At 32.5% G+C, this 15966-nt stretch overlaps 1 protein-coding gene across 3 annotated transcripts in view; it reads right to left on the reverse strand.

Annotated features, from left to right (window-relative positions):
• The window catches only part of Rhp (GTP-Rho-binding protein rhophilin), a 241758-nt gene that overhangs the window by 54471 nt on the left and 171321 nt on the right, over window positions 1–15966 (reverse strand). The window lies entirely within an intron of this gene.

Genomic DNA, 15966 nt, shown 5'->3' on the forward strand with positions numbered 1-15966 from the left:
ACAAATACAGTTAAAAACAGTTTAAAAATTTTTTTACAATAAGAGTTTTTTCTAAGCAATTCGGCCAACAGATCGGAAGACAAAATTTTCGGTGCACAAAATTGAAAGTTAACTTTCGGTCTCACTGGGCGAAAAACATTGAAGTTGGTGCACCAACTAACTTAATTTACTACTCTACTTAGAGTTTCGAATGTAAATAAATGGCGGCCACGTTAGGCCTAGCGCGACTTAAATCGTTTATAACTCTTAACTATTGCACGTAGAATAACCTTATCGGAACGTAAGAACAACATAATTCAAAGCAAAAAAATGGACATTTTACCACCATATAAGCATAAAAATACTGAGCTCACCAAGTGGGGTGACAGAGTGGAAGTATACATATATATAGATTAAGCGTAGCCGTCTGCAACGAAAATTAGCTTTTATAGCAGTCCCATATACAAAATTTTATCTTTCTACGGCTATTCGTTTTAGAATTATGCGAGATACATACATATGTACGTACAGACATCACGAAAAAATCTACTGTGAGTCCATTTTAAATCCATTTTACAATCCGTTTTGGGAAAAAAAGGAGTCCTTTATTCTGTCCATTCGTACACGTGTCACGTCACGCAAAAACATCGCTCAAATGGATTCGAAAGCAGTCAAAATGGATATTTTCGTTGAAATATGATACCCGACTTTTTTTTACGATTAAATAATACTTCCTTTACTTCGTACAAGGAAGTAAAAACGCAAAATTATAAACTCAGAATTGCATGAACATGGCAACAATCGGACTCCCCACCTCCTCCATTGCATATATATACACATACACACACTGGCCAATAAATTAGAAACCTTTGAGATTTTCATTTGAACGCGTGCTATCGATGAAGTATGCAGTTTTTTTTTTTTTTTTTTTTTTTTTTTTTATGACATGGGTTACACTTGGTTAGAATGCTAGTATACGTAAGGTGTAAGTATTCTTTTAACGATGAATGAAGTAACATGGGAAAAATGATGATCCTTCAACATTCAACATTCGAAAAAAGGGCTTTTCGTTGGTGCCCGTTTAGCGGGCCTTGATTTCGAAGACAGCAAATCTCAATGAGTTCTCAAAAGCAGCCATATCAAAGGTTTTTCAAAAGTTGGAATCAGAACCCACAATCCTTCTCTAGAAGACGTAACTGCGGTTCGAGGACATTTTTCCAAGAGTGATCGGCGTCGTCTCCGACGAATTGTACGGCATAATAGGAAACCTACTGTGCTTTAGTTAACACAGATCGTCAATCAAGAATTGCTCTTCTCAGCAGATTTCAGCTCGAACCATGCGCAGAGAATTGCTGAGGATATGAACGCATAGTCCGGTGCCTGTGCGAAAACCATTCATTCCTCCCCGACATGCAAGAATTCGTTTGGAGTGCTGTCGGAAAACAAAACATTGGACATCTGAGGATTGAAAACTGGTAATATAGTTGGATGAATCACGCTTCAGCTTATTCTGCACTGATGGAAGATGACGAATTTGGCGAGGACCATATGAAGCCATCTTGCCTTAGTCGCATTGTGCAAGGGTCTGGTGGGAGTATCATGATATGGGGCATGTCCTGCTGGCATGGAAGTGGTGCCCTAGCGTTCTTCGAGGGTAAACAAACAGCCATGAGCTACCTAGATATACTGACAGATCAAGTGGATCTTGCAGTGTTGCATTTTTACCTTCATAGACGATAATTCAACTAAATATCCTGCCAGAAGTTTTCAAAATTGGTTTGTTGAACATCGTTTCAACACCTTCCTGGCCACCGCATAGCTCGCATCTTAACCCTATAGAAAATATATGGGACATGGTGAAAAGACGCATCCGACAACACTCTTCTCTTCCATCTTATTTACAAGATCTTAAAAAGCTGCATAATGTGATACTTTTTTGGCAATATGAAGCAACTCCAATGATTGAACATAGAAAAAAACTTTATTTAACACTCAAATGGCGACATAAAAAACAAGGGAAAAAATGAATTCTCACATTTTAAAAATAAATTACATTCTTCGTGCAAGAGTCGCACGTGGCACTCGAGTCTGGTTTCAAATATTGCTATTCACAAATACCTTAATGTTCATCTATTTAAATTATTTAAACTACAAGATTTTAATAATATTTAAAGCTTTTACAACCTCTTCCCCTACGGAGAGACTTTTTCCAAAGGGAAAAGTTCTGTAAAATTCGAAATTTTATAAGCTCGGCTTGCTCATTTGCTTAAAGAGAAAAGGTAACTTCTCTGATAAGTTCCCAAACTTCAGGCCAAAATTTTCAAGTTTTAAACAAATATTTTTACACCATTTAAATAGGAAGAAAATGGACAGTGTTCAAATTAGTCTTCCTTTTTTTTTCTTGACGGCGCCTAGATCTCTTCCATGTTGGACCAGTTCCTCGGCTATAATTCACAGCAAAGCCTTTCCTTAGTTCATCTATGCCTTTCGGATAATATTCAATTGTCATTTGCTTTCGACAATTGTTTTCTTCGTCTATTAGTATCGGCTTTGATATTAAATCAAAAGCTGAAAGATGATGATAACGCTGCATTGCAAAATGATTCTCAATATTCATTTCTTTATCGTTTTTCAAATTTTCGTGAACATTTTCCACGTTTAATTCCGTTGATTTAACTTCTTCTTCAAAGACATCTCTGGATGCTTTATTTTCTTCCTTCATCGGTTCCAAGATGTTCTCTTCAGCTATTTTTCTTTTCCTCTGAGCTCTAGTAGAGACAGCATTCACCTGGTGAGGACAACTATCAGGCTCCTTTCCTTGTTTATTCAACAGTGCAAAAGTTCGATTGCCTAATAAATACCTTCCTTTGTCGAGTTCATTTCTAATAATGGCAGCCTTAGTTATTACTCACCCAAGATCGCAATTTAGTTCGATCACAGCCAATAGTAAACAAGTTGGATTCAAATCTAATGGCTGTTGCACACACACATTTTCACCTGTCAGCATTTCCGGCGTGATGTATTTGCGACAAACTATATCAATACTAGCACCTGAATCCCTTAATGTAGGAATTTTATGACCATTTACGTAACCCATACTAGTATAAAGTAATAGAAATTTATCTTCTGGTTTTGCCCTAATCCTGTTAAGATTAGCAGGAGATACAGTACTATTCTTAAGTTTTGGACATTGGGGTCTTAAATGTTGATAGGACCCACACTGATAGCATTGTGGTGTCTTTCGTTTTTCATATTTATCATCGGGACGTGGACTTCTAGGTCTATGAAACCAGCTTTGCGAATTAAATCCTGATGACAATTTTTTTTAGTTTTATTTTTATTATCTGAACTCAATTTACCTTGAGTTAGTGCATTGTATCTTTCTTTCTGCTGATCCACTACAGGCCTTTTTTGAAAAGTTAAAACAATTTAAAAACAATTTTTACAATTAACGTTATAGTTTCAGTATAAAAATAAGCTAATAATTTAAATATTAATTCTATAGTGAATTAAGCATAATTTAATTCGCAATAATAAAAGAAGACGTTACTTTGCTGTTGGGAAGCTTAGTTTGTCTAGATTGGCAGCAAATCTACGGTAAGTTTTAAATGTAAACAAACATGGACGGCATACTAATCAGAAATTAGGCTTAGCCGAACTTAAAAAACATTTAAATTGCTGATAATTCCTCAATTATTGCATATAGGTTAACTAAAGGCATAAAAACCTTAACCGGAAGATAAGAACAACATAATTCAATCAATTTTAAAGCAAAAAATGCACAATTTACAAATATATAAGAATAAAGTAACTGAGATCACTGAGTCGAGTAACAGAGTGGCTATATATATATATACATATATTTATATACTTTTGGTGAGGCCGATTGCAAACAAAATACGAGGTGCACATCTACATGTTATAGCAGTCCTATACACAAAATTTCAACGTTCTGAGGCTACTTGTTTTTGAGTTTTGCGAGACAAATACGTACGTACAGACACCACGAAAAATTCTCTTCAGAATTCACTTTAAATCAGTTTTATAATTTTTTTGAGGGAAAAGAGTCCTTTATTCTGTCCTTACGTACAGATGTCACGCAAAAACATCGTTAAATTGCATTCGATAGCGGTGAAAATGGATATTTTCGTTGAAATATGATGGCTGAAACTTTTCGCGATTACAATACTTCCTTTTTACTTCGTACAAGGAAGTAAAAAAGTATGATGTGTGCACCACATGACTTGTACGGAATATTAAATTATACGGATTTTTTCTTGCACTTCATTTAAACTTATTGGATTGAATTAAATCTACTTCGTTGATAGCGCATAAATCACAATAGAATAAATGCACTCTTTAAAATTCACTATATTTGTTTACCATAGCGACACTCTGGCCCTAGGTTCACTTAACAGCTCTACATCAGCATTTTACTTCGCACAAGGAAGTAAAAAGTGGTTTAAGTTGGAAGAAATAATAAAGAGAGAACTCATTTTCGTCTGTCCTCCATAGGGCTCCCAAATTTCTATTTGCAACCTTAGAAATCGTCCCTAAAACCTCCAGTTCAAATAGCTTAGTTGTCTGCTCAGATTCACGAATTTTTTCTGCCAAAGAGTTGTTTAACGTTTTGAATATTTTGGGTTCAGTGTAATATCTACTTTTGTCAGCTCTCAACAGTATTCAAATTAATTAAAGCAATACAAATGATTGTAAATGCTGAATATTTGAGTTTGGGAGATCTTCAGAGCATTGTTGACGTTACACCTCCATACTGTTAGAATGGATTTAATGGCGTTAGCCTCGATAAGCCGCATTTATTTCGCGAATACTTAGGATTAAGGATTGCGTGTTAATTTATATGCCACATTTTAGTTTAACTGGAACATGTATTCTGAATCATCGCAAATTGCGGGCATTATGTATCTGTTTTATCTCAATTTTGTGTAACCGTCAGGTTCACGCTAATTCAATTATTAATAGACCTATTTAATAAAACAGGTTTATTTTAAACATTCACCTTAGGTTTGTGGATTTTATTGGAGTAAGAATGTTAGACGGGACAATAAGTCGTCTGATTGTTTTAACGGTTGACATAATTTGCATTCTTAAGTACTGAAAAATTGTATACTTGTATAAAAGAATAGCACGCGGCAAGCTGCTATGCAATGCCTCTATATGCAAGCTGCTATGCAGTGCCGCAACGTAAATCTATGCAGCCTTTCAAAATTAAAATTATACTTTTCTGCATAGATTTTAAAGCAAACGTTAAACGCTTTTTTTTTTTTTTTTTTTTTTTTTTCTTTCTTTGTAAAAGCCAAAAACTCTTTATAGTCCAGGCTTCTCCCTCCTCCCCCCCCCAGTAAGCAAAAACAAGCACAAATGCATATTTCGAGAAGAAAAATGATAAAAAAGTGAAGTAGTGAATTTTATCTAAACAGGAAATACTGAATAAAATTAGCATGCATACTTTTTTATATTCGAATGAAATGCTGACAGAAATCCATCAGTGGAATTTTGAACCCATACAGAGTTATAAATGGTAGAGAAACTTTTATTAACATAAAATTTTATGTGAAAGACTTTGCCTTACTTTAGACATCGTACTCTAAGACCTGACATTAAAGTAAAGTAAGTAATTAAATTATAGCCTAAAATTCAAATATTAAATATGCTCTGATACTTATAGCGTGGAAACTTTAAACAGGGTACCATCTGTACAGCTAAAGATGGCATGAAAGAGAAAAGCTAATTCTATAGAGTCGATTAGGACACTGATAGAAAAATCAATGCAAAAGTTTCAGAGAAAAGAGACGTAAATCATGAGCAAGTTAAGTGCAATTTTCAACTAAAATTTGATTCGATATTTAACTTTATTCTGAAGACATAATAAAAATACCATGCAAATTAACAAGAAAGTGTTCTGAAAATTGCCTCGAATGAAAGGGATCCTCAGTTTCTTTGACAGTCGCTGTCTCTGCGTCACATTTGTAAATCCGTGGCAGCTATTTAGTTAACCGAGTAATTCATAGATGGCAGCACCACATGTTCACGAAGTTCACGCGTTGACATTTAGATTAGTAATAATTAATTACCACTGAAATTTTTCATTTTTAATATCATTAGTAGTAGTATCATAATTTGCTCTGGAAAGGGAGACATGCCCCATGAAGGACTGACCACTTAATTATCACTGCATTGTCAAGCAAAACCTGTATTCCCCTAATGGCTAACTCAATAGTTTTTATATGCTACGACAGATGACGCTATATGCGTTATTATTCTTATCTGCATTTCGGATGCATATCCGAATATCGGATAGGTTGCGTTCTACCATTTTAATAATAATCTAAATAACAGATTACTGAGTGAATATATACATAAATAGAAAAACAAGCTGTTTCGTACCAAAACTGTGCAAATATTTCCAAATAATAATACTGTAAATATACTTCATTCTGTAAGAATGTAGTTTCTTCTTATATAATTACAGAATTAATTATGAGAAATTGTACGAAATTATGAGAAATTGTATCATTTATTAAAAATAAGTTCTCTTAGGACTCTTTCCGAATACAAAAATCGATTAGAATGTATTTGATCTGCATGAGTTTAATTCGGGCTTCCCTTACCACTGATTTTACGTTTATCACTCATCCCTGACGTTGATTCACACCAATACTTCTTATTCTCATAAATTATAAGAAATATTGAAAAAAAAATATAAAAGATTTCAGATTTTAACGGTAGCCCAAAAGCGCTTGTTAAGATTTTTTGCGCTCTCGCTGAGTTCGCAGTCGTCTGCTGTTACACTCACACCTACTAACCTTTTTTTTTTTTTTTTTTTTTTTTTTTTTTTTAATTTCATTGCGGTATACATTTAGAATTCCCTTATCAATGCGCAGTTTTCTTACTAAAATGGCCTCACAAAACTATTTTTTTTTTTTTTTTTTTTTTTGTCTTTACGTTATTCAAGTTTTGTGTTTACTTTAGTTATTAAATGTCACGTTCTTGGCGCTTACGCCACATAAAATTCGATTCAACAGCAAAATCACAAAATATTTGTTTGAAAACGGCATATCTTTAGAATTTGCGATGGACAGTCTCGCACACTGGAGATAAAAATATTTTATTCCGTACTGGATTGCCACTGCTCGCTTTGAAATTGATAAGTTTGTTAATCAAAATTTCGTTAAAGATTTATAAAATATGAAATAGATAATAAAACAAATTCGAAATTCGGGCTTCCAGGTGGCCATGCTCGGGTGGAGCACTACGTTATTCAAGATTGGATCTCTAGAAGCAGTTGAAAGAAAATGAGTTTACAAAATTGTTATCAGAATTTTTCATCTTAGTCTTCGCAACAGTACACAACAATGCCAGCATCTCTTACGGATTCGAACAATTTGGTTCGGATAGTTTTGTTTACCCTAATTGATAGGAACGAAGTCTTGTCGAATAATCCAAGCTAGGCTCATTTCTATATCGGGGTAGGGGCTCGTTTTTGCTATTTTTGACAACAACGTTATTTTTAAATGTATTTTGTAAGAAATCAGGTTCAAGGTTTCCCTTTCAAGTTTTTCACAAATAGCTAAAATCAAGTTTTATTGTTCATGCTCAGCGAATTTCGTTTTCGCATAAAACAGGCATTGTAACCAGTTTACTTGCGGGAAATATTTGTAGCAAATCTAATGTAAATGGAATTCAATGGAGAAAAAATGCAGATCTGCATTTCTTGAGTAATTATTATTATTATTATTATTATTATTTCTGAAAAATCTCTGCAAATTTTCGCGAGACTTTAATTTTAGTATTATAATATAACAGCAGGTCTCTCTCGTATTGGTACTTCTAATTTAAACAGCTCATTGAAATTAAAACCAGTAGGCCTGTCTTAATGTCTGTAGGTATTAAACTGGAATCTGAATAAAAAAATGAAAATTTAAAAAAATGCGCAAAGAAGAAATGGAGAGTTGTATTTAACAATTTTTTTGCAACAGCCGCTTGCGCAATCAGCCGCCTAAAATAATTATTATACATAAGAAAAGATATATATATATACATATAATGATTTCAATGAATGGTGCTAATGTAATTTTACAGCTGCAACTAGAAGTTAATAATAATTGACAATAAATCCATGTTTATGGCTTTTAAATCGCTTAATTTGTTAAATCATGACAGAATAAATTTGGAAGAAAATCCAAATATCTGAAGCTTAGGTGACGCTTAGCCGAAAAAAAGTATTTTCATTCGGATAGTGGCAACACATTTCTTTCACATCGCTGATTTTGTTGATTAAATTCGAAAGACAAATGTTTTGCGTTTTGCCGAGTGACAACGCTCTTTTATATCAATGACTTTCCTGATCAAATTTGAATCATAAATATCTTACGCTCTGCTCAGCGACAACACAAAGCTTTTACACAAAAGTTCCTTAAATTTGCACAAAATATGAAGCAAATTCGAAATTCAAAATACGTACTTGTGTTCAAAACTTGGTGACTATATAGGTCGCCGATTTTCCACAATGTGATGAAATTCGAAAGGAAAATATATTGTGTTCTGCAAAGTGGCAACACACATCTTTTATCTCGAAATTTTCTGCTTAAATTTGAAACATAAATATTTTACGCTTTGCAAAATAGTAATACAAAGCGTTTAAACTGCTCAATTTTTAAGTTCCTGAAATTCGTACAAAATATGAAATAAATAAATAAAAAATAGTAGCAAAAAAAAATCTGAAAGAATTCAAACGCCCCTTTGACGTTTAACGTTTTGTGTGTTACCTTTATTTATTAAATACCATGTCCTTCGCACTTAAACCATAGAATTCAGTTCAAGAGCAATATCGCAATACACAGTCTCACGCGCCGATACACAGTCTCACGCGCTGAAGATAAAAATGCTTTTTCTGTACAACGTTGCCATTGCTAAATACTTGAGTTTGTTAATTAAAAATTCGTTAAAGTTTTACAAAATATGAAATCGGTAATAAAACAAATTCCAAATTTTGGCTTCCAGATGCCCATATTCGCAGTAGGATTACGTCATTCAAAATTCGATGGCTCTATGTACCGTTGTTTTATCACAATGCGAGAAATATACATACATTTATGCAGATTTTTCATTATTTAATTTCTTCAAATATAATGCAGGACTCTAACATTTGGTGGCAACAGTTTGAAAACTGATATAACCCTTTAAAGTTAACTCAAAATCGCAAAACGAAAACAATAGTCCCTCAGGAACAAAGCCCCTTTGGACTAATAAATAAATTCGAAATTCAAAATTTGGATTTTGAGATATATATGCTTTACGGAGGGCTATGTATGTTCAAAATTTGATAGGTCTTCGTGTTACCGTTTTCCCACAATGCGAAGAACATACAAATATTTATACATACAGATTCTTCATGATTTCAGAGTAGAGATTTGGTATTTTTAAACAATTAAACCAAAATTCTGTAGTCGAAGTTGGAAGAAACGTGAGATGAAAATAAATGGTACGGTAATTTGAATGCACAAATATTCGTAAGAAAAACTTAACTTATGAAATAGACAAAAAAAGGAAAAAAAAAAAAAAAAAAGATAATTCGTGTAACCCCATAAATTATCATAAATTTCTAGTTTGTGGAATAATGTCAACAGCAGTGTTAAGTAATTGATAAAATGACAAACATGTACTTATAACTTAACAAATTGTTTTTAGAAAAAGTATTGAAGACCTACTTGCTGAGTTCACTTTTGATACCACTGCTTCAGAGTTATAACCTATAATTACATATATAATTTTCCAAGTTGATTAAGCATACCTAAAGAAGTTTCACGGCCATTTAGAATCAGAGTTGCCATGTGATGCGGACAAGGAAAAACGTAAACAACTTCCCAGGTCATGTTCATGAATTTTCATCAAGGATTGTTTTACCTGTGGCAACGCTAAGTTAAACATAACGTCAAGAAGTGATTCATATATCACCTCACGGAAACGTGCCTGATAATAAGTGGCATATGAGAAATTAGCTGTTGTTTTTGCTCCTTGGAAAGGTAAGATATAAATTAGGATAAAAAAGAAACAACTGAATAGTACCAAAAAGAGAATTTTAGTGAGGATATTTTATAATTTATGTAACCATCATTCTTCCCTTTACTTTCTTTGGAAAGCAAAATGTGTCTTTTACACTTTGTTTCAGATTTCACAGAAAAGCTAAGCAAAAATTAAGTAGATTGTGTTCAGGATTTATTAATGGGGAACTTGCTGAATTTCATTCAAATTTCTTACAGAATACATAAATTGTTTCATTATTATAGAATACTGTCACAATGACAAATGCAGAAGATAGCGTATTCTCACGTGTATAAGCCGAACCCTTAAATTTGCCTCTAATTACAATAAATAAATAAATAAATAAATAAATAAAAATAAAATAAAATAAAATTAAAAGGATAAGCAGCGGACAGCCCGCCTACCATCTGCAACCCCCGTTTTGGACGTGTGAAACCAGGTAAAAGGAAAATAGTACATCACACATTGAGAAAAATTTTTTATTATCAATCCAAAAAGAATATATTTCTGTATTTAGATTTCTTATTCGCTCCCATTGTCGATACTACTAGAGTAGTTGCTCGCACTAATACTATCGCTGTTAGCGGTATACCACACGAGCTGTACAATCCTATAAAACGTTCGCCCAACAACAACGAATTTTATATTCGATCTTTAATTCTCGCTCCTATGTAGCCATATATTTGTACACCCTACACAAAAAAATGTGACAGATCTATATCTCTCGTTCTACTGGGTCGATAAACGAAATTTAATTTGCGTTTTTTATGTTTCGAAAGTAGGATATGTATTAGATTTATGTGCAGTATTGTTCTCTAACGTAGTTGTTTTAATACAAAATTGAACTTTGCCTGAAGTGACGTACAATTTTTTCCCATATTTCGAGTCTATGACTCAAATTAAACCGAAATATTTTGCACAATTTGGTGAGAAACTTACCAGGCAAATTTTAAAATTTTTCTTGGCGCATATTTTTTCAATTTACACTTAGCAAAACTCTTTAACTTACGCTAACCTATCTTCCTTTCTCTTTCACTGTGCACGAGCGGAAAAAAGTTCCATCCCTCGTGCTTTCACATAATTTTAACAAACCACATATAGCGTTATTATCGCTTATAAAAAATATGCTAAATTTCAAAACGTTACAATACAGAAATTCATGCATATCTTTCGAAATTTTGAATAAAAAACTATAAGGTATAGGTATTTTTCTCACCTTCCTAGAGTGCCTTTGTGGCTAGCACGCTGAGCCGGTATTTCAGAGGTCCGTGGTTCGACTCCCGGCGAAGGCGATTGCACATTTTTCAATCTCTCTTGCTTCCAAAAAAATCCTAATGTCTCTACAGTGGTGCCCGAACTGAAAGGGTGTTGGATGATGATTCTCCTCACACAGGATTTGGCGATTGAGTCCCTTAAAACCTCAGTCGTACTTTAAAACGGGGAGTATATAAGGTATTTCTCCCGCTTTCCTAGCGTGCATTTACACGAAATTAACGTTGAATTTTATCAGTTGTTAAAATTTTAAACAGTGAGTATAAAAAAACAAATATCTTGCAGCGAACTATAAACTGCCCGAATGAAAAATGAAAAATAAGTTGAGGAAACGTATGGAGAATGAACGCCACCTATTATAACAACACACAGAATTATACTAAACGGTAATGTTTATATCTGGTTCAAGCATTAGACAAACACTTTATTAAGCATATAATTTTTTTCTTTTAATATTATATTTTTCACCCTTTTTATCGAATTCTTAATTATACAAAAATGGCAGGGATTATATTTTACAATCTCACACACAAAACACACAGAAAATAAATAAAATTTGAAAGCTTTAAGACTTTACATTACGCCCAAAAGGACTTTTTTTTTTTTAAGGGGACAGTACACTTTTAACTAAAAAATCAACCAAAATATTGAATTTGTTTTTTTACTCTTATAATATTCCACATACGTAACTACATCATATTGCAAAAAAAGAGTTCAAATATTCTAATTTTTAACAGGGTTCATAGCCACATTTTAGTTAAAAAAATAAGCACCTATAAGCACATTTTAAGAAAAAAATAAGCACCTGCCTAATTACATCATACACAACTGCATAACCTTAAAAATTAGACTTGTCATTTAAAATATGAGAAATGAAGTACTTATTAAGAGAGAATACGCATTACCTCAAGCATGGAAAATAATTACTTTTTTTTTTTTTTTTTTTTTTTTTTTTTTAATTTTAAATAATAGTTCAATTTACAGAACTAGTTTACAATGAGAGAAAAAAAAACTATGAAGAACTAAACTACATTACAAGATTTAATGATGAAATTTCAGTTCAAAATAGAGAAAATAAATAATAATAAGGCATATTTATTGTATTCGCTTTGAACCTAATAATAAATACAATTTATTTTTCCACTCATATTGATATTTAAATAATTTAAATCTAAATTCTGAACATTTTCTAAATTTTCCATTGTATATCAGTTTTCTCTTAACAGATATTGCAAGCAAGGTAATTTAAGTAAAAAAGAGGAACATTTCTGAAATCAGAAGACAGAAATTTGCTTCATGCAGTCATCTTTAACAGTAAAAGCTTAACTAATACTTGGAAATTGGCGAATATTCGGACAGTCGAGCGTAACTTGAAGGAGCGGAGGGGGGGGGTTAGACTGAAGCCGCTCTTTAGACTTTTCCGCTAAATAAATGCTTTTGACATTTCAATATGTGCATCATATAAAAATAAACCAACCGAACTAAAAAATATTCCGCTTAGCAAGCACAGTAAAACTCTTTTAAGTGCTCATAAACAAATCTCGGACTGAACATCAAAATTAATTATCTCTGCAAAATATCGCAAACGTTATTGCGCAATACGTGCGCCGTATTTCTTCCCTACGTGATATTACGCAATCGGAATCAACAACTGCTGGTATTGGGAGAAAAAAGAACTAAATAACTGGAGTGTTTTTCATTCTAATTTTCAACAGACGGCGTTAGATTTCCGGAATAGAATCATTCTTCGCTTGGGTTGATAGACCGCAGAACTTTTAGTTCTACTCAATCCAGATTGGAAAGTGACCCCCTACCCCCCCAAAAAAAGGTTCGTTGCTTGTTTTGCAGCGAACTGTAACAGTTTCAATATTCAAGATTTTGCAGAAAAGGGGAGACCTACCAACCTTCGTGTATAATGTATTGGCCAAAAAAATGAAACTATTTTGACTATTCGATTACTTTCCCTTTATTTTAGCCATTTCGAATATTATTCCTTAGAAAGCTAATCTGTGTTAAAACACAACCATTTTTAGAAGTTTACTATACTTCAGCAGTTACTCCAACTATGTTATTATAAACATTCATACATATGCTCATAATATAAGCATAACGATCAAAATAAACACGAATATGAACTGACCAAGCAGAACGAGAATGCAAATCTTTTTAAGATCTTGATAGAAATTCAAACGTGTGTAGTATTTGGGTGGGAGGAAAAGAATGCCGAATGTAGCGGAATTTTCTACTGCTTTCGCAATTCTTTGACCAATAGAACAACGGGCACCTGTCTACTCTTCGTGCACACCAAAGGTTATGTTAATGCAGAGAAAGGGGGAAAAGCTATTTCGGGAGTATGACTCACCATCTGACATTCCATATTAGGAAGAAAAGTTGTTTATTTAGTTTCGGCTTTGGTACGGGGGAAAATAGCGCGTTCATAAAAAAAAAAAAAATAAGGGCTTTAAAGAAAAAGTAAGCACCTATAAGGGCCTTTATATTTTATTTTCAAATATAAGGACTTATAAGCACTTGTAAGGACCGCTACGAACCCTGTTTAAACAAGTTACAAGCATTTAAAATGTGTAAACAGCGTAAAATTTGCCCTTTAAATTTTGGAGAAAATGTAAAAAAATGTATTTTAACAGTTATTTACTGACGTTATAATTTATATCTTTGACCAAAAGAAGTGTTTATTTCTTTAAAAAGGCTAGAAATGTCAAAAAGTATTGACAACTATTACTGAATTTAACTTTTGTTAAGTAAATGCTATAGGCGTAGAACAGGAGGAAGCCAACTCGTTGCAAAAAAAAAAATGATCAACGTCGTGATCAACGTCGATTGAGCCAAAGCAAAAAGAGAACTTTACCTGCTTGGAAAAAAACAGAAATAATAAAAAATATTTTAAAGCATTAAAAAATAATGTAAATGTAACAAATGAAGGTAAAACATATGACGCGGGTGAATTTTAAAAGTTTCATTGGATACAATACATAAATTGTTTCTACCTCTAACTTCGAATCACATACCAATTTGCGATATGCTTATTTTTCTCAAATTTAATATTATGAGATTAAAAATATTTAAATGATACAAAAATGTTATCCAGTGTCTATAAATTCATATTTAAAGTTAATTTGCTGTTTCTCATGGCCATGTATTAAAGGTAAGTTTGAAGAAAAACTTTAAATTCGGTTTTCTGGAAACAAATGTTTTCTCAGTTCGTAGGTCTTGAAAATGGTCCATGCGTCTCATTTTTAGATAAAAATGAATGATATTTGGAAGAAACCATCTTGTTATATGTTACAGTAGATCTGTGTATGCATTTTTGGATATGAGATTATTAAGACGTTTAAATTTGCAATAATGTTTAACAAAAAGGTGAGTTTTCCCCCCGAGAACTGGGTTTAAGTTCACAAAAATCCTATTTAAAAATTTCTGATCCATCATATTTAATAAAGAAAACACAAAAACTTTTGTCAAATCTTTATAACTAACTAAAAGGAAAAATTAGGGAAAAAAATTGAAAATTATCACGCAAGGAGCATTTTAAATCTTTATTTAAAAAATTAATTATTGGTTTAAAATTTTTTAATTTAAAATAAATTGAAATTTTGAACATGTATTTTATAAACTGATGTTACATAATATGTATAAAATTCAATTCAACAGCAATATCGCAAAATAATTTAAAATGAACATATCTTTAGAATTTCCCATACAGAGTCTCGCGCGCTGGAGATTTTTTTTTTTTTTTTTTTTTCTTTTCACCCTAAAGTTGTACCAATGCTCGCTTTTAAATTGTTAAGTTTGTTAATCAAAAGTGTTACAAAATATGAAATCGATAATAAAACACATTCCAAATTCCAAATTAGGGCTCCTTATGCCAGTTAGGGGAAACAGTCGCCATATTCGGTGAAAGATTACGTTATTCAAAATTTGATGGCTCTAGGTACCGTTGTTTTATCACAATGCGGGAAATATATATGCATTTAATGCAGATTCTTTATTATTTAATTTCTTTAAATATAATGCAGGGTTCTAATATTTGGTGGCAACAATTTGAAAAGTGAACCGACATTAAATATTAACCGACAAAATGCCAAAACGAAATTAATAGTGCCAAAACGAAATTAACTAACGCCCTTTGGGCTAAAAAAAAAACATTGCACAGATACTTCTAAAAATTCATTTCTTCTGCAGAGACGGGCGATTCGCCACATTTTACGGATCAAGTTATTCAAGTAGAATTGCTATGAAATGGACGTTTATGAAAACAATTTTTAACACCAGGAAAACATGTTATTGTTTTAAGTTAGAGATAAAACTCCATCAGTTACGCACAAAGATAAAAATAACACAACAGCATGTTGTTGCCATTTGACGGTGCACTAGGTGTTTTATTTATCTTCGATATTATAAAATAAAAGAACGTTTTTCATCCGTGTAAATAACTGATTTATAAAGCTATTGTACATACACTTTTTTTTTGGCAACACGATTAATACTACTCCATAAAAAAAAATTACTTCCTTGCGTCTTAATTATTTGCAATATTTCTACCTCTACTTGTTACAGACTGCAAAATTTCTAACTCTGATGCTTCATTTGTACCCAAAATGGTAATGATGACATTTCGTTGCAATGTACGGA

The sequence above is a fragment of the Stegodyphus dumicola genome, chromosome 10 (assembly GCF_044657685.1).
Source record: "Stegodyphus dumicola isolate Sdum_Otavi_A_Nest chromosome 10, ASM4465768v1".
Lineage (NCBI taxonomy): Eukaryota > Metazoa > Arthropoda > Arachnida > Araneae > Eresidae > Stegodyphus > Stegodyphus dumicola.